The sequence below is a fragment of the Mirounga angustirostris genome, unplaced genomic scaffold, assembly GCF_029215605.1.
Source record: "Mirounga angustirostris isolate CCGP_5_RB_7025 unplaced genomic scaffold, mMirAng1.0.hap1 SCAF_2, whole genome shotgun sequence".
Lineage (NCBI taxonomy): Eukaryota > Metazoa > Chordata > Mammalia > Carnivora > Phocidae > Mirounga > Mirounga angustirostris.
The window spans coordinates 113,498,127-113,517,328 of record NW_026991710.1 but is presented as its reverse complement, the minus strand read 5'-3'; positions in this window follow the sequence as shown (position 1 = coordinate 113,517,328).

Below are 19,202 nucleotides of genomic sequence, written 5' to 3'. Positions count from 1 at the left end.
TAACCCTTTATTTAAAGAAATGTATTTAAACTTTTAACTAAGAATCACTTGCTCTCCACTCCTTTAACTTGATCAGTCATCAGTGAAATGAAAATTGAAACCATAGTGTGAAACCATTTTACATGCACCAGATTGGAAAATATTAAAAATTAAGTAAAAGCAAAGATGGGACTATTGTGGGATACGGAGTTTCTCATCCACTGTCAGTGGGAACAACCATTTTGGAAGATATTTTGGCATTGTAGAAACAAATTAAAATGGAGTCTTGTCAGGGACAAAATGGATAGAGTTGATGCAGGCACATAAAGGAAACTTAACCTAACCTTACAGAAATTTACAGCTCCTCTCAGAAATCAGCAGAGGATACCAGCCAATCCCCAAATGCCAAGTCTGTTTACACCATCTCTGTACTTCCTTATTCCCTTGACTCAGCTACTCTGATCCAAATAAATAAAAAGACCACTAGGCAACCTTTCAGCTGAAGAAAACAAATTAACTTTCACATTTACCCCATAAAAATCCCTTAGACTGTGAGTAATCCGGAACTCATTGCTCCAATAGCCTTGATTTTCCCAGCCTGCAAATTGAAACCCTTGCAATAAACTAATCTTTCTCCTTTGTTTTATTCAGTGTGCAGAGTCTAGTTTTTGATATCATTAATCAGTGCAGTTAACCATAACTATCCCCTCAGGAAGAGAACCTAAAGAATCTCTTGATAGACCTTCAAAGATAAAGAGGGACTTTCAAAGGTAAGGCTTTTTTTTTTTTTTCTTTTTAATTGGGCTGTGGTTATGGAGTTTTTTGTTTGATTTTCCTTTAAATTGGTCAGATAGGGCGCCTGGTTGGCTCAGTTGGTTAAGCGACTGCCTTCGGCTCAGGTCATGATCCTGGAGTCCCTGGATCGAGTCCCGCATCGGGCTCCCTGCTCGGCAGGGAGTCTGCTTCTCCCTCTGACCCTCCCCCCTCTCATGTGCTCTCTCTCTCTCTCTCATTCTCTCTGTCTCAAATAAGTAAATAAAATCTTAAAAAAAAAAAATTGGTCAGATAATTTTCATATGATTTAATGTATGTATAATACACTTAACAATGAGAGGGATTTTATTTTCCTTTCCTTTCCTTTCTTCTTCCCTTTTATGTCAAGCTAGAAAGCTGGTTTACTAAAATTCCTCCAGTGAGAATAAACGTAACTAGCCACTTGGAATTCTCCCAGCTAATATCCTTGATGAGAAGGGAGTCAAGCAAGACAGTGTGCACCTGCATTTAAAGTTATGAAGGATAACCGTTTTTATTTATAAAATACTATATGCTTTAGATGTTGAGTGCTATTTAGTATTTATGCAAGCATATGTACTTGCAATAGGTTATATTGGAACATTAGTGTTATTTGAAATTTTATTAGCATACTAAAAGAGAACTCTGTGTAGAAAAGTTTGCCTATTTGCAAATCCTATATTTTATCTCTATTATGCCCACCACAACCTTCCTTCATGATTGTTTGTCTAGAGGTTAAAATGAAATGGCACAGCCCTTGACATGAATACTGGTATTTTGAATTTTTTCAGCTAAGTTAATGTGTCTAAAGTGGTTTCCTTCTCTGGTTCCATACAAATAGCCAAAGCAATTTTGAAAAAGAAAAACAAAACTGGAGGCATCATAATTCCAGATTTCAAGCTCTATTACAAAGCTGTAATCATCAAGACAGTATGGTACTGGCACAAAAACAGGCACATAGATCAATGCAACAGAATAGAGAGCCCAGAAATGGACCCACAACTATATGGTCAACTAATCTTTGACAAAGTGGGAAAGAATATGCAATAAAAAAGACAGTCTCTTCAACAGATGGTGTTGGGAAAAACTGGACAGCAACATGCAGAAGAATGAAACTAGGCCACTTTCTTACATGATACCCCCCCAAAATTCAAAATGGATGAAAGACCTAAATGTGAGACAGGAAACCATCAAAACCCTAGAGGAGAACACAGGCAGCAACCTCTTTGACCTCGGCCATAGCAATTTCTTACTAGACACATAACCACAGGCAAGGGAAACAAATCAAAACTGAACTATTAGGACTTAATCAAAATAAAAATCTTCTGAACAGTGAAGGGAAAAAATCAACAAAACTAAAAGGCATCCTATGCAATGGGAGAAGATATTGGCAAGCACATACTGATAAAGGGTTAGTATCCAAAATCTACAAAGAACTTATTGAACTCAACACCCAAAAAACAACCCAGTTAGGAAATGGGCAGAAGACATGAATAGACACTTTTCCAAAGAAGACATCCAGATAGCTAACAGACACATGAGAAGATGCTCAACATCACTCATCATCAGGGAAATACAAACCAAAGCTACAAGGAGTTACCACCTCACACCTGTCAGAATGGCTAAAATTAACAACACAAGAAAAAAGAGGTATTGGAGAGGATGTGGAGAAAGGGGAGCCCTCTTACCCTGTTGGTGGGGATGCAAACTGGTGCAGTCACTATGGAGAACAGTATGGAGGTTCCTCAAATTTAAAAATAGGACTAGCCTATGACCTAGCAATTGCACTACTAGGTATTTACCCAAAAGACACAAAAATACAAATTCAAAGGGATACATGCACCCTGATGTCTATAGCAGCATTATCAACAATAGCCAAACTATGGAGAGAGCCCAAATATCCATCAACTGATGAATGGATAAAGAAGAGGTGGCCATATATATATATATATATATATATATATATATATATATATATATATAATGAATATTACGTAGCCATCAAAAAATAAATAAATCTGGTCATTTGCAATGACGTGGATCAAACTAGAGCATATTATGTTAAGTGAAAGAAGTCAGCCAGAGAAAGACAAATACCATATGATCTCATTCATATGTAGAATTTAAGAACGAAAACAGATAAACATATGGGAAGGGGGAAAAGAAAAAAAAAAAAAAAGGAGAGAGGGAAAAAAGCCGTAGGAGACTCTTTAATATAGAGAACAAACTTAGGGTTGAGGGAGGGAGGTTGTTGGGGGATGGGCTAGACTGGTGATGGGTATTAAGGAGGACATTTGTTATGATGAGCAGTGGGTGTTTTATGTAAGTGATGACTCACTGAATTCTACTCCAGAAACCTATACTGCATTGTATGTTAACTACCTAAAATTTAAATCAATCAATCAATCATCAATCAATAAAAAGTATTTTCCTTCTCTATAAGGAAACAGACTCAAAGATGTCTCATTCAGGTGTTCCTATCTCTACCTTCCTTCAGATTTATGTATTGCAAATTCCATGTACAACCCACATAAGTCTATCTCAGTGGCAAAAATAATGAGAGTGACATCCTTCTTCCATATAGATGAGTAACCCCAATTGGTTATATAATCCCCACTTATCACCTGAACAGGTTGTGCTCTAACATCCATATCCACACTGCGGTGATGGCCCATGTTCCTAAGGAAACTGGACTTTGCCAGATCTCCTAATATCTGATGATCTTTGATTGGGGAGAGGGAGGATTCCCTGGAATACTGTTCTCCTATTTCAAAGATACCTATCTTGCATGAGAGAGATCTTCTTATCCTCACTGGATATTATATATCTGGCAACTGACAATAAATTTCTCAGTATTTAGTTTTTTGATCATTAATCTGTTACTTTTTTTTTTTTAAGATTTTATTTATTTGACAGAGAGAGACATAGAGAGAGAGGGAACACAAGCAGGGGGAGTGGGAGAGGGAGAAGCAGGCTTCCTGCTGAGCAGAGAGCCCGATGCGGGGCTCGATCCCAGGACCCCGGGATCATGACCTGAGCCGAAGGCAGACGCTTAAGGACTGAGCCACCCAGGCACCCCTAATTTGTTACTTTTTTCAATATTTATTGGCTTTTTGTGTGTGTGACTTCCTGTGTGTATTCTTTCCTTATGTTCTTTTCTTCCTTTCTTTCTTTTCCTTTTTCATTTTTACTTTAACCCTTTATCTAGTTTTCTGTTGGATTAGATTCACTGCTTTCACACTGTTTTGGGATAATATATGATTACTATATGATATATATGATTACTATATACTATAAAGAACTGGCTCATTGGATTATGGAGGCTGAGATGTTCAAGATCTGCGTTGGCAAACTGGAATCCCAGGAGATCCAATGGTATAGCTGCAGTGCAAGTCTGAGTTTGAAAGCAGAAGACAAATGTTTCAACTAGAAGAGAGTCAGGCAGAGAGAAATAATTCTTTCTTACACTTTTATTCCTTTCAGACCTTCAACAGATTGGATGAAGCCCACCCACAATGGGGAGAACAATCTGCTTTACATATTCAAATTACTTATTCAAATGGTAATTATTCAAATGTTAATTCAAGTTACTTAATCAAATATTCTCACCCAACACACCCAAAAATAATGTGTAACCAAATATCTGGGTTCCCCATGACCCAGTCAAGTTGACACATACGATTACCATCACAGCTATAACATTTAACTCATAAGCTGAAATACTTCTCTTGTTCTCTTTTTTAGCTTTTAACTTTAGTTACATTGCCTTTTACCCCAAAAAATCTATTTTTTTATCTAATAAAATATTTCAATAATTACTTTATGACTTCTTTGCTTCCCTCGCTTAATAATTTCATAAATTTTAACTTTGACTTTGGATTAGTTCTGCATATTCTATCAGTCCAGTTATATACTGATAAACTAGAGAATTATAATTTGGAATTCATCAAACTATATGCACTTTTTTCTCATTCCTCAATCCCTTTATTTTCTTTTCATTTTTCTTCCTATTGGCCTGTTAAGGTGAACATAGATAATGTTCAACTCTTTGAGCAATACTTAAAGCTAACCTGGGGTTTAGCTAAATAAATAGGGTATTCAAAAACTGGAGGACTTTACTCTTACAAATAAAATTAAAATACATGCTTTTATCACGTTTGCTACCAAAGAATTGTGTTGAATGAGTGCTTCCTAACTGGTGATTTATGAAGACCCCCAGGCTCATGATGATTTGAAAATATGCCACAGGACAATTACTGTACATATTCTCATGACACTCACCAAGCTACAGTAAACACAGGTTACTGTAATTTCTTTCCAGTAAATGAAGTCCTGAAAAATTCTAGTAACATTTCCTTCTCCAAATAGCCTCCGTTATTATATGCATAAAATGGTATGAACATTGAAATCAGATTTATTTTGCTGTCTGACATTTTTATTAAGTCCAGAATAAAAGCTACAGTCAAACTAGACACATAAACATTCCAATATTTTAATCTTTATTTGGGTCTGCAAAACAGTGGTTTTGTTATATATAAAATATATGGCAAAAGTCCCTAGCCCTATGACCACTGACGTCCAAAGTAAGTCAGCATTCTCATTAGTTTTCCTGGTTAACATACGCAGCCCTTTTTTCTCTATTGTTCAGCCCAATTCCTTACCCTGTTAGCTCAGGGGAAGACAACAATAAAGAAAAAGGGGCACCTGGGTGGCTCAGTCCTTAAGCGTCTGCCTTCAGTTCAGGTCATGATCTCAGGGTCCTGGGATGGAGCCCCACATCAGGCTCCCTGTTCCGCAGGAAGCCTGCTTCTCCCTCTCCCACTCCCCATGCTTGTGTTCCCTCTCTCGCTGTGTCTCTCTCTGTCAAATAAATAAATAAAATCTTAAAAAAAAAAAAAAACTATAAAGAAAAAAAAGTAGGCTCTGTGCATTATTTGGCTATGGTGTACATTTTACTATATTACTGAAAAGGAACTACAAATGTAGTTATGAATTTATTTTCCTGAAGCACAGCTGTTTTTATTTTTCCCTTTGTGATCTTTCCCTAAATTTCCACTCCATTAAGGGACAATGAATTAAGAGACAAGTCAGCTCTAGAACTGGTATATTAAGGGGCCTCCATACACTTCTAATTCTATTTCTCACGAAAGAGTTTTACAAATTTATGATTACTCTAAGCAAAAATACCCAAATACATAATTCTATTCATTGCTATTTTGTCTTTGATCTTTGGGCTATTACAAATAATGTGGCAATGAACATTCATATATAAGTCTTTGGGTATACAAATGTTTTTATTTATCTTGAATGTATAACTAGAAGTAGAATTACTTACTGATATGATAAATCCCTGTTAATATTTTAAGAAACAGTCATATACCCATCATTACAGTTTCATACAGAGTAGTTTCACTGCCCTAGAGATCCTCTGTGTTCCACCTATCCATCTCTTCCCACTCCCCCAGCCCCATCCCTGGAAATCACTGATCCAGTAAAATATAAACATTTTCATGAATATAACTAGATCTTCTCTCCCTTTCGTTGTGTTAAATTTATATACTACATCTGTGTATGTTCAAAGATTGCTATAATTAATGTTTTATATAATCCTATGTCTTTTAGGGGTGCCTGGGTGGCTCAGTCGTTTAAGCATATATGGTGGACTTCTGAAATGTCTGTGTAAGGAGCTTGAAAAACCCTCTCTAGAGTAAAACAGCAATAACAGTGGACAAAATAGTCAAAAATAAGCATTTAAAATTTCTGGAAATTGATTAGAGATTAGAGAGAATACAAGTTGAAAATAATTTATTCAAAAAGTGTACTAATTCTCATTAAAAACAAATGGAGTCTATGACAATTAAGCCAGGGACTGCTCCTTTCTACCCACCAGTATCTAAGTTGGGGATATTATGTTCTGTGTGGTGCTCCCAGTTGCCTTCCTCATGTCGTGACTGATTGAATGGTGCAATAGATTGATTTCAGACAAGTAAGGAAGGCCGTGAAGAATGGCAGTTCCCTTTCTAGTCCCTCCTGCACCCAGTTGTGGCTCCAGTGCACAGAGATTCTCTTCTGGGTGGCTGTGAGGATAGGAATTTCACATCATCCTCACCCCAAACATTATGTTGGGGAACTTCTATTCATGGATTTCCCTGAGGTGTTTCACTTCATGTAAAGCAGAGCATGGAAAAATCCATTTCTAAAAACGATTTGTAGAAATCACAGTGGAAAACAATTAGAGGGGACTAATATCACTGTGATGCAAGGAGAAATAATGGCAGACTGGTCAGAAATTTAACAGGGAGTACTAGGAATAAATATAGTCGTAGAAGGTTCTCCTAATGTCAAACTCCATCCCTTCTGGTCCACCAATCTGTACACCTATGCAAGGCTGTGTCTATTCAGGAGACACCAGAGAGAAGTGGGAGCAACTCTCACTAGCTGAATGTAAGGCAGAATTGAACTTCCCTCAAATTGGAACCATGCCCAATGTTACACACAGACTTTATTCAAAAGGCCAAAGCCTTATGTCTCAAGGTTTAAGCATAATTTCTGACCAATCACTGGCTGACCACCAAGCTAGGCATATCTGGGACAATCCTGGGAACCTGGGCCAAAAGAGTCAACTTAGCAGACAAACACTTTAAAGTACTTGAAATATGTTCAAAAAACTAAAGGGACTTATTTTTCCTTTAAAAAAAATATGATGGGGGCGCCTGGGTGGCTCAGTTGGTTAGGCGACTGCCTTCGGCTCATGTCATGATCCCGGAGTCCTGGGATCGAGTCCCACATCGGGCTCCCTGCTTGGCAGGGAGTCTGCTTCTCCCTCTGACCCTCCTCCCTCTCATGCTCTCTGTCTCTCATTCTCTCTCTCACAAATAAATAAAATCTTAAAAAAAAAAATTTAAAAAAAATAAATAAAATATGATGATGATACATCAAATAAAAAATCTCAATAAAAGGATACAAATTATATAATTTAATCACATGGAAACTCTAGAGTTGACAAGTACAATAGCTAAAAGGAAAAAAAAAATACTAGAAGAGATCAACAGATTTAATTGGCATAGCAAAGCATGAGAAGATTTGAAGATAGATCAATAGAGAGTATCCAATCTGAGGAACAGAAAGAATAATGGAGAAAGAAAAATGGTGACTCAGGAGACCTATGAAGTACCATTAAGTATATCAACATACAGGTAAAGGGAGTACCAGAAGGAAGAAAAGAGAAAAGACAGGGGGAAAAAAAAAATAGTTTGCAGAAATAATGGCCAAAATCTCTCCAAATTTAATAAGATGCATTTTAAACACATTAATCTATTTATCTAAGAATCTCAACAAACTCTAAGTGGGGTAAAACAAAGATATTCACACCTAGACACACATAGTCAAGCAATTAAAATATAATGACAAAAAGAAAATCTTCAAGGCAGCAAGTAAAAATTTATGTGTCACATACAAGTAAATCACATGAAGTATAAAAGCTGACTCCTCATCAAAAATGATGAAGGCCAGAAGGCAGTGTTATGACATTTTCAAAGTGCTGCCAGTAAAACAATAACTAAAAAAAGAAACAAAAACAAAAACAAAAAAAAAAAAAAACCTGTCAACCAAGAATCTTTTATCTGGGAAAATTATCCTTCAAAAAATAAAGGTGAATTAAAGACAATCACTAGTAACAAAGACTAAGAGAATTCATTGCTATCAGAGATGGCTTATAAGAATATATATGTTTTAAAGTTATATAGGTTGCTGGGGTGCCTGGGTGGCTCAGTCAGTTAAGCCTCTGCCTTCGGTGCAGGTCATGATCCCAGGGTCAGGGTCCCTGCTCAGTGGAGAGCTGATTCTCCCCCTCTCTCTGCCCCTCTCCCCCACTTACATGCTCTCTCTCTCTCAAATAAATAAATAAAACCATGAAAAAGTTATATAGGTTGAAAAAAATTGGGAAAAGAAGTGATTCAAATCTACATGAAGAAATAAAGGGCACTGGTAAAAGTAATTGGGTAGGTAATTATGAAATACAATATAATTATATATTTTTCTCCATTCTTTTAATTGTCCTTTTAAAACTACAGAAAGAAGGAGTGCCTGAGTGGCTCAGTCAGTTAAGCGTCTGCCTTCAGCTCAGGTCAGGATCCCAGGGTCCAGGGACTGAGCCCAGCATTGGACTCCCCACTCAGCAGGGATTCTGCTTCTCACTCTGCCTCTCCCCCTGCTTGCTCTCTCGCTCCTTCTCAAATAAATAAATAAAATCTTAAAAAAAACCCTACATAAAGCAATAATTATAGAATTATATCCTTGGTGGGATGCCTGGGTGGCTCAGTCAGTTTAAGCGTCTGTCTTCGGCTTGGATCATGATCCTGGGGTCCTGGGATCTACTCTCTCGTCAGGCTCCTTGCTCAGCTGGGAGTCTGCTTCTCCCCCTTCTGCTCCCCCTGCTTGTGCTCCCTCTCTCTGAAAATAAATAAATAAAATCTTTAAAAAAATTACATCCTTAGACTTCTAAAGATATATATACATACTAACAGGGCAAAGGAAGAATGGGGTAATTTGGAGTGAGAAAATGACACCAGGTTGTTACGTAAATCTAAAAGAAGAAATTTATAATCCTGGAAGTGATAAAATAAGTAGGTTGATATACAAAATTCTATAAATATTGCCTTTTTTTTTGCTCTTAGCTTCTTTAAAAGACATAGGATTTTTTTTTAAAGATTTTATTTATTTGAGAGAGAGAGTTTGAGCAAGAGGAGGGGCAGAGGGAGAAGAAGACTCCCCATTCAGCAGAGAGCCCAATGCGGGGCTCGATCGCAGGACCCTGAGATTATAAGCATCAATGCAGAACAAATGGGCTATCTATAAAGCACTTGTTTGAAACTAAACTGTAGAAGACAATGGAGTAAATACAAAAATAGTTTTACTTTATAAGTTTTTGAGCAAAGAGCCTTATACCTTTCAATTTATCATTAAAAACACACAGATATTTTACAACATTTATGAACTGAGAATATCTTATATAAAGTAACACTTAAAGACATGCTCTAATAAGAAAAGAATTACAATAATAAATTCAAGCCTGTTCATTTGCAAATGCTTAAAAAATAAGACAGAAAGGTAACATAGATTACTACTTGCTTTAGAGATTTCATAAAATCATCATAAATTCTATCCCAGGTCTTGTGAGATATCCAATATTTTTATTTCAAATTTCTTACCCATTTTGCTTACATATGTGTTGCCATTAAATGCTTGATGTCACTCACATATCGTCTTCTCATCTTCTACAAAGAACTCAAATATAAGATACGTCCATTTTCTTTGATTTTCCTACCAAACCCTGCTTACATAGGCTTGTCATGCAGGGTATAATTTTACTGGAAACTTGGGGGGTTACAGTGAAATAAGTTATATTACAGCACAATAGACAAATTAAAACCTAATGAAAGTATTATAGATTTCCACTTAAAAAAAAAGTATGTCCGGAACATGTAATTGCACAACATAAGAAATAAATCTAAAAATGATATATAAACCCAGAAATGTATAACAAAAATGGAAGTGACCAATAAAAAACAATATTAAAGAAGCTTAAAGCAATAAGAAGTAAATAATATAAGGTATTTATAAAAATGAAGTTATAATAAAAAAATAAGAGACCTGTTATAAAGAAAAACCTGTTATATATATTCCTGTGTCCACATGGAATATTTATTTATTTATTTATTTATTTATTTATTTATTTATCTGTCTATTTATTTATTCTTTAAAGATTTTATTTATTTATTTGTGAGACAGAGAGAGAGAGAGAGAGCATGAGCAGGGGGGGAGGACAGAGGGAGAGGGAGAAGCAGACTCCCTGCTGAGTTGAGCAGGGAGCCTGATGCAGGACTGGATTCTGGGACCCGGATCATGACCTGAGCCGAAGGCGGACCCTTAACCAACTGAGCCACCCAGGCACCCCACATGGGATATTTAAAATATGAAAACTAAAACTGTTTAGAAATGGAAATAGAAATAGAACTATAATCTACATGGGAAACTTTAATATTCTGTTTTGATACATGTAGTAAGCAGAAAATAAGTGCCTAGTGCATGGTTTTGTAATAATTTCTCTACCTAAGGCTACAGAATGCCTTAAGGATTTTTTATTTTATTCTTAACCACTTAAGCCAATATAAATCTTAATAAAACATAAAGTATAATCAAATAACTATGTTGAGAATACGTCTCACATACATACATTTTAGTTATTTTATTTTGCCTATTCATTGTAGATTTAGGATTTATAAAGAGATATATAAACTTTATGAAATTGTGAAAAACATTATTTTTTTTATTTTCTTAATTTTAGGATTTGAATGTCTTTTTCTTTTAATCTATGCCACACAGCAAAAGTCAAGAAGCTACTAACTTTATACCGTGATTATGCCAGTGATTTGATCTCTTGTGAATAGACTTCTCCAAGGCTAGGAGCTCCCAGCTGTTTACCCATTTGGCTCATATTTAAAAGCAAGTAGGAAATCATGCTTCTACATTGCCAAAATATTTCCCACTGCCAGAAGTACACAGCCAATGATGCTGAGGGAAACATAAGGTGATGTATGAAAAATATAATTCAGAATACATTCTTTCTACTTTCTGGTGTGTATGCTGATATTTCAGATAAGGAGAAAAAAACACAAGAGTGAAGGAAACACAATAAGTTTTTCATAAGGAGTTTAATCTTTGAAACCTTTAAAAATGTATAATTTATAGTGGGTTCCCACAAGGATATCATTAGGACCCTGGCAAGGAAAATAAATATAAGATATTAGCCTCCATTCTCTATTACTTGGAGTTTTAAAAACATAGTATATTTAGAAGGAAAAACTTACTTAAAAACATACATGAATAATAAGACTGATTCAAGTAACATATAACAAAGACATCACACATAGAAAAATAAGGTCTCAGGAACATCAAAATCAATGCACTTTCAAAACAATTTAGATATCATAGCCCAAACCTCACACGTATTTAAAATTCATATACATAATAATATTTATTTAGTTGGAAATATTGTTTTGTTTGAACTGTGAAACATGTTTATTTATACTTTTTTATAGAAGTAAGTACAATTTTCACACCTTAAATTTAAGTATTGAGGAAGCGATTATTTCAAAACTTGTCAAGAAATTCCTAAGAAATTCCTGGCTCCAGGATCCAGAAACAATACTAGAGTGGATCAAAACAAAGCTTCTACATGCTACATTTAATGCGGAGAAGTGGCAGTTTCTATGACCATGCCTTAAGGTGAGGAGGATTTAAGAACATTGGGATGAGGCACTGAGGTCAGGACAGGCGTTAGGGTCTTTTCCGTTATTCTCTTCCTTGCTCACTCCATGCCAGCTACACTGAACTTCCTGCTGTTCTTCAAACATGCCAGGCATACTCCAAATTTACAGCTTTAAGCTGGCTCTTCCTGTGCCTGGAATCATACCTATTGTCTTGATTTTACTCTTCTTCAGTCTTTGCTCATATCGCATTTTTATGTTGACTTCCCTGTAGAATACTGAAACCTGCCCACCATCCCTTCCATTACTTTACCCTACTCTCCTTTTCATTTTCTATTTACAATATGCTTTCCCTTATATAATTGTGTCCTCTCAATAAGTAATTTGTGATTATTTCTATTATTGCCTGTTTGTTTCTACCCCCAGAATATATGCATCCTGAGGTAAAGTAACTAGTTCTGTTAACTGAGGTAGTCAGCATAGAAGAGTATCTTCCACATAATAGGCACCTGGCACATATTTCTTGAGTGAATGACTAATGAGTGCATCTTACAGACTGAACTCTAAACAACACAGTAAACCACTGGTAGTACAAATGTCTAAATCAATGTACAAACATTGCTATAAATGAGCTTTTAGTTTATTTCTTAGTTACTATTTATCCATTAATTAGGGAAAATGATGTCTAGAAATAATGTTAATTGCATCTTGATTCTAATCCTAATTCTTTCCATTCCTCTCTTTGTTTTCTAATAATGCATTACTTTTTGGCATTCCTATACCTCTAAATCTAGTTTTTCTTTATTCTTATTACACATATTTATTCAAAACAATTTATATCTCTCGTATCAGTAATTTAGTGAAATGTCTTTAAATGTAGGTATCTTCTACAGAATATTTATAAAGAGTTTTGTAGGCTGGTTATTTATGTGAATTTTTTATTCTGCTCTCATGTGTGTAAGTGCTAGAATAGAGAATATTTGGCAAAATTAAGAAAAAAAAATAACACTATACACTCACCTCCCCCAAAAGCATTCTGGAGATGTGGTATAGAATTTTATTGATTTCTGTGGCTTTAGGTGGAACAAAAATAATTTGTGTTGATCAATAGATGAGTAAATTTCCTTCTTACTAATTTTATCTTGGATATTTTAGCCTCCATTCTGACACCCTACATACTAGTTGCCAAATCATTCACAACTACCCTCTCCCAAACCCTCCTTTTAGTGTGGTATCTGAGATTAAACCCCGAGCTATTGCAATCTACTTGTGAATACTGATATATGATACGAAGACATATTTTAGTTGGCATCATTGCTGGCTAGGATAGTTTATAAGATTGAATAAAAACTTTGGACTTCAATTTGATTGGCTTTCTCTCTGTTACTTGGTCACTTATGGCCGTTTAATTCGTCATTTTGTTTTGTTTTGTCTTCCTCATTTCTAACTGGAAAGAATTAACTTAAATTATCTTTAAAACATTTTCCATTTATCTAACTTTCTTTAATTCCAACATTATTTTATAAATAGGGACTATAATCTGGCAACCTTTTTTTTTTTTTTAATGTTTACTGCCTTGCATTTTTTCTCATCTGCCTTCTTTTTTTATTATGGTATTGTTATGTTAATCACCATACATTACATCATCAGTTTTTGATGTAATGTTCCATGATTCATTGTTTGCATATAACACCCAGTGCTCCATGCGGTACGTGCCCTCTTTAATATCTATCACCAGGCTAACCCATCCCCCCACACCCCTCCCCTCTAGAACCCTCAGTTTGTTTCTCAGAGTCCTAGTCTCTCATGGTTCATCTCCCCCTGCGATTCCCCCACTTCATTTTTCCCTTCCTACCATCTTCTTTTTTTTTTTTTAACATATAATGTATTATTTGTTTCAGAGGTACAGGTCTGTGATTCATCAGTCTTAAACAATTCACAGCACCTTTTCTTGCATAAGGCCTCATTCAACTGTTCCTGGTCACCAGAACCCTGTAGTAGTTGCCGTTATTCATAGAATGTTGCTCCTTTAACTCAGGTACACAGACTCAGAAAGCAATTTCCTCTGGAAGAACAACATGCAATATGCATACAAACAGGCAAAATGATAAACTTAGTAATTTAATTCAAATTTGAAAAAAACTTGCCATGATAGAATCTTCAAAGAGTTCTACATCTACAATTTTCACTATAACACTTGAACTAAACCACTATAAAGATCTGAAAGGTCTAAATACCCAGAATCAAAGACCTTAAGTCACAAGTTGAAGGGACCATATATGTACATGTGTGCACATATGTGATGTGTATACCGCATATATTTGCAGCTAGTTTCTAATAAAAACATTTGAGTAGTGTTATTTATACATCATAAATTGTTATTTATATTATGATCTGCTTACCTAAGAAATAAGAAAATCTAATTAATTGCAAAATCTTCACTTAATAATGTGACTTAGCTTTTTATCTAGATTTATCAGCTTTTGGCACCTGTACAAACTAGCTTAATAAACCAGTTTTCAAGAATTTTTGATAAAATTAGATCATGTATCTCGTGTGTTAATTTTCAGATATTAAAGTGGTCCACTCCATTGCTGATTGAAGGTAAATATTTAAAATGACTGTGAATGGCATATAAAGGTATGTCCATCTGCATGATAATTTATAGAACATAATAATGGAGATAATTCCTGTAATTTATAATCCTAGTCAAGATATTTTAAAATGTGCTGATCATATCAATCTATGATGGCAAAATATGGCCTTTTAAGTTATTTATATGTTTGTTTTATTAACGTTCTTTGATTTAAAACAAATATCTAATGGACTACCATTCTATCTTTAAATTTTGACTAATACAAAAATTCTAGATTAAAAATAGCTTAAACATCAAAATTAAGGTGTTAAATTATCCTTATTACATAACCAAAGTATTTTTATTTTTTACCTTTTGCCATCGTTTGGAGGAAAATACTATATACACATATATATTCTTTGACAAAGCTCAAGAGACTACTCTGACAAGTGGCACCCTGATATTTCTTATTGAACTGGATAATTTGTTTACAAACATTGGTCATAATTTATTTTTCTTTTGCAATGTATTATATAGATTTACTCACATACTATATGGAACTTTTTTAATTTTAATTTTTATTTTTTAAAGAGATTTTATTTATTTATTTGACAGAGACAGAGACAGCGAGAGAGGGAACACAAGCAGGGGGAGTGGGAGAGGGAGAAGCAGGCTTCCCGCGGAGCAAGGAGCCCGATGCGGGGCTCCATCCCAGGATGCTGGGATCGTGACCTGAGCCGAAGGCAGACGCTTAACGACTGAGCCACCCAGGTGCCCCCGAACTTTTTTTTTTTAAATCCCTGTTATTGCAAGATGAAAAAGAAACATATCATTACTGAGTCTTTACAAATGAATAATATATTTCAAGACAAAAGCAGATATGAGTTACTCTTCAAAATAATAAATTAACACTTATTAATTCTATCCTATTTCTTGTGGGCTTTATATTCTATCACATAACATGGGATTCTGAATTTTGGAACATCATTATTCTCAAATAATTTATCTTAATCCCAACTTCAGAGCCAAAAACTATAAAATAAGTTTTCAATTTTATATTTGTCAAAGTTCTATTAGGATTAACATATTTTTAATAGAAGAAAATGGAGGTATTCAAAACAGAAATGTCAAAATCAAAACAATGAAACAAAAATGAAACTATAGAGAATGGAATCAAAATGAAAGCATATAAAATTAAGAAGGAAGTGAATGAGTTACAGAAATTGACACAATAGAGTTAAAAAATTGATCCAAATAATTATATTATAAACATTTGCATTTGGGACAAATTATCTTTGTATTTTACATATTTGTAAAAGTACCAGCATTTATTGGTAATTGTCTTGCTGCAAAATCAGCTTAAATTACATCAAGCACTGGGTTCCTCCTACGGTTCCAAGATTACCTTGTGTACTTGGAAAACCTGTAGATACCTAAGGTTAAACATTAATACTTAAACGGACTTTCAATTTCAGTTCCAAGATGTAGAGTCTGGAAGTTGACATTAGAAAATGTTGGACAAACTCAAAATCAATGATTTTTCTTAGATACGTCCAAGAATAGAGGTTTCCTGGCCAACTGCCATCCCAATATTTGGAGAGATCAAGCATACCCAGAGAGACAGAGCAACCAGGGTCTGCTTACTTGAAGCCAACACTGCTCTTTCTGATAATTGCCTGTGTTGAAGTTGGCTGAGATATCCTTCCCAGAATATTAAATGCTACTACACATCCATTGTCAAATCTGAGCATTCATCAACTCAGCTTGCCACAGGAGCAGGAGAGACAAATATCAATACAACTATAAACTACATTTTCTAAATAGCTAGTCAGCAAAATCTCAGCAACAGTGAAGATCTTTATATCATAGATTAATATCCTACAGCCTTACTCCATCTATCTTTGGTTAGAAAAGAGGAGAACGATATAAAATATGTAGTTCCAACAGCTAGGACCTGGCCTGTTGTTGCCAGGAGCTAACCTGCCATTCACAGCTAGGTAATTACAGCTAGTCTTTGTGTTTTATTGAAAATAAAAATTCTCAGAATACAAACAACAGACAAGACCAGTCTTTGATCTTGATAAATGAAGACCAAAAAAAAAAAAGACCACTCCATACTCATATCTGAACTCATATAAAAATAAATCACAAAAATGACTGAACATCCACCTATCCTGACTAATATAAGTAGTCACAGCTTCTTCATCAATTAAAGGTCCATCTAACTAGTTTCCCTTACATGATTACCCACCCTTCATTCCTACCATTTTCTAGGTTAGACTTCTTAAGATACTCAATCATAGAATTACAACTATTTCTGCACAGCATCCAATCCAGAACAAAACACTGCTTTCTTGAAATCTCCTCTAAATCTGCTAATATCATCTTATTGAGGACCCCTACAATTCTCCATGGTATTCATTCCCTTTCACTGCAGTGAGTTAATAGTTAACTCTTTTTTTTTTTTTAAACTATATATGTGTTCTTGGTGATCTTTAATTAGAGGACACTGATATCTGTAATAAGAAAGATTTTATTGGAAATGAATAATCAGCTATTATTTCATTGATGGGGAGTAATCTATCAATTTGAATGCAATTATAATTTCTGCTTCAATTGTGTTCTTTCCTTAAACTTTGCTAAAAACCATTTTTTCTTTAAAAGTTTGTGTTCCCCCACAAGTGCCCACATATGGTCAGGCCTATCCATACGTGGCCCAGACCCGGGCACCAATCCTAGGGAGGCTGGATGCCTAGTCAGAGCAGCTTGTGTACCTGTTTTCAATAATCCAGGAAGTTTAGGGCACCTGGGTGGCTCAGTTGGTTAAGCCACTGCCTTCGGCTCAGGTCATGATCTTGGAATCCCGGGATCGAGTCCCACATCGGGCTCCCTGCTCGGCGGGAAGTCTGCTTCTCCCTCTGACCCTCCCCCCTCTCATGTGCTTTCTCTCTCTCATTCTCTCTCTCTCAAATAAATAAATAAAATCTTTAAACAAACAAACAAAAATAATAATAATAATAATCCAGGAAGTTTAGACCTTTGTGTACAGGGGCTGCCCGAGCCCAGCAGGTCATTCTCTGGGACTAGCAGCTCCCCCCACACTACACTGCTGATGTGAGCTGGGAAGGTCATTTGAGCTAGATCCTTTTGAACTAGCCCTGTACCAAGAAGATGCACAGAGTCTCCATAGGGGTCAGTTCTCCCAAGTGTCTTGCATCCATGATCATCCTGGAACTGCCCTGAATTGCAGCGCTAGGGAGTTCCTGTGAGATCTGCCTGCAGGAGAACAGGATTCTCTGTTTTGCAGTGGGTTGGCCCTTAGCGTCACAGCGTGTTCCCCAGAAATTCCCACTGCAGCCCAGTGAATCCTTTGGAGCCAGAGAAACATCCCATGGAGCCTGGATGTTGAGTGATGTGGTAAGCAAATCTATAAATCTTAAAATGAGTTTTCATTTTCTGTCCCCATGTTCATCATTATCTTACTTATTTTAATCTCTTTATCCCTTCCGCTATATTCTAGGCAAGTTTTAAAGATTGCCTCCTTTTGTTCTTTGATTTTTCTTCAAATAACAAGTGTACACTTAGTATCTGTAGTATTAGTTTTAATTAATCTTGATACATTTCAATACTCCCTTTCCAGCTTCTGCCCCTTTTGTTTCTTGTCTTTATCTCTTCTTGTTGCTCTGTAATTTTGCCCTCTTTCCTTACAACCTGCAATTGTTAATCATTATCTATTCATGATATGTGTTTCCTTTATTCTTTTGAGAATCTCAACCATTGCTTTTTGTTTGTTTGTTTTATTTTGTTTTGTTTGTGTCTCAACAGAAATCACGTTAAAGATGTTTGTTCTTTCTCCTTGTATTCAGAATGCAATCTTTGTTTCCTCTGGTTTATCAATCCTTTTTTTTTTTAAGATTTTATTTATTTAGGGGCGCCTGGGTGGCTCAGTCGTTAGGCGTCTGCCTTCGGCTCAGGTCATGATCTCGGGGTCCTGGGATCGAGCCCCACATCGGGCTCCCTGCTCAGCGGGAAGCCTGCTTCTCCCTCTCCCACTCCCTCTGCTTGTGTTCCCTCTCCCGCTGTGTCTCTCTCTGTCAAATAAATAAAATCTTAAAAAAAAAAGATTTTATTTATTTATTTGTCAGAGAGAGAGTGAGTACAAGCAGGGGGAGCGGCAGGCAGAGGGAGAAGCAGGTACCCTGCTGAGCAAGGAACCCAATGTGGGACTTGATCCCGGGACCCTGAGATCATGACCTGAGCCGAAGGCAGACACTTAACTGAGTGAGCCACACAGGCGTCCCTATCAATCCTTCTCAATTGTTATTTCATGCAATTATTTCTTCAGTCATATTTGCCATGATACATATCTATGAAGAAAGTATGAAGGGTTTTTCCTTGTGAGTTCATTGGCCAATGTATGCTGGTTGAATTTTTTTCATAGTTGTAGTTTCATGGCTGTGGTTATTGTTTAGTTTCTAGTGTAATTTTTTAAGTATTAGGTATTTATCTGATCTGGGACTGCTATGTATGCTTCTTCCCTACCTCAGCTCTTTGTGTAAAGATTTGGAAGCAAAAATAAACAAGTGGGA